This window comes from Condylura cristata, unplaced genomic scaffold (genome assembly GCF_000260355.1).
Source record: "Condylura cristata isolate star-nosed mole 26May11 unplaced genomic scaffold, ConCri1.0 scaffold00020, whole genome shotgun sequence".
NCBI classification, from domain to species: domain Eukaryota; kingdom Metazoa; phylum Chordata; class Mammalia; order Eulipotyphla; family Talpidae; genus Condylura; species Condylura cristata.
The window spans coordinates 27,178,675-27,180,442 of record NW_004567121.1 but is presented as its reverse complement, the minus strand read 5'-3'; positions in this window follow the sequence as shown (position 1 = coordinate 27,180,442).

Below are 1,768 nucleotides of genomic sequence, written 5' to 3'. Positions count from 1 at the left end.
AGGGGGGCAGCGGGCGGGTCAGCAGAGGTCTGCGGCGCCATGTGGGTCAGCTCCCTGGTCAGGGATAGAATTCATGTCGAAGCAGCTGCAGCCAGCTTTACATTGCTGCACTTTAATCCGTTTTACCACCAGGGAGGAAACTGTTTAGGCCCAATTAGTTTTGTTAATCTTGCCTTATTTTAAAAAGGAATGTGAATGTTGGGTTTGTATTTATTTATGTTGCATTCAGCACACACACAATGTTTTAATTATTTGCTGTGAGATAAAAGCTGATGAGCCAGGAAAGCAGGTCATGCTCATGGTGTGGCTCGTGCCCCCACCCCAGGCCTGCAGCTAGAGTCTTCCACCTACTCCAGGACGCACCCCTCTCTGGGTGAGGACCGCCTACTTTGAGCCACACAGGAAGAGATGGGTCCGCCTTGGTGCACCCCCCTCTTTCTTCTCATGATTTTGTGATGGGTGGCCCCTTACCCCCTCCCCATAGCCAAAACTAAGAACACCCCTGCAGTTAGCCTAAAGCCCCACAGCTGCTGTGGCCCAGTCCACTGGCCTCCACCGCCCACCCCAGGCCAGTCTTTATCTGTGACCAACTCCTGCCCCTCAACGAGCACATTGTCGCAACACCTGTGACAGACCACTTAGGTTGCAAACCCCTTTCCTCCTTGTCCCCAGGAAGGATGATTGACATGCATATGTCTGCCTTTACCAAATAGCAGCTCTTTCTCTTGATGGTGTATCCCCATAGTCTCCAAGGCTCTGGCTCCTTCACAGGGTTCCATAAAGGCCAGTTTTCCACACTCATGTCAGCCTCCCTGGAAATCCTTCAACCCCAAAAGATGAACTATAGGGACATGTGAAGGCATTGTAGGCAAGACCCTAAACTTGGAAAGTTGTGGGGGACCTGGGATACCCCAGTTTCAATAGAGTGCCTATTGGGTGCCAAAGCCTTTCAGCTTTGGTTTGTATTGAAATATAATCGATGCATCACATTTCGGTTTCAGGCATATACTATAATGATCCAATATGGGTATAAGCTGCTAAATGATTTGTAACGGTTTATTTTCTAGTTCAACAAACAAGGCACACATTGTGTGCATAAAGTAAAGTCTCCGCTTAGGGAGGTCACACAGCTGGGAAATGACAGATATTGACTGACAGCAGCCAGGGGAGCCACCACACTTTCCCTCTGCCGTGCCAGTGTGTGTGTGTATACACAGGTTCTGTACACACAATTCTGTACACACAGATTTTGTGTCACAATTCTGTCTGCCTGCCTGACGGGCTTGATTCCTCCCACCCATCCTACCATAACGTCTTGTGAGAGAGGAAAGGATGTTCCAAGACCTAAGCAACAACAATATTCATTTGTTTGAACATCAGTAATGTTCAGCTGAACTTGCTTCTGAGTCGTGGGGTGTTCCTAGAGTCACAGACACTGCGGGGGGCTGTCACTTTCTCTGTGGGTCTGTCTCTTTAAAAGCCATCTTAGGGTTGATAGGGAAAACACACACACACCTAACAAGTTTGAGCAAAGTGACTTATCGGGAGAAATGCGTTCTACAAACGCACGGTCTACAGCTCCAGAACCGCGCTTTCTATTTTCGACTAGGGAGTACCCAAGGGTGAGTACTCCTTCAACAGTGAACCCCCAGTCGCCCACTGAAAAGTCCCGCCTCCTTTTACCTCATCTAAGTGTCTATTGGCTTATTCCCACCATAGCTCCGCCTTGCACCCGCCCACTCTTCCTATCGTCACCGCCGTTCACCTG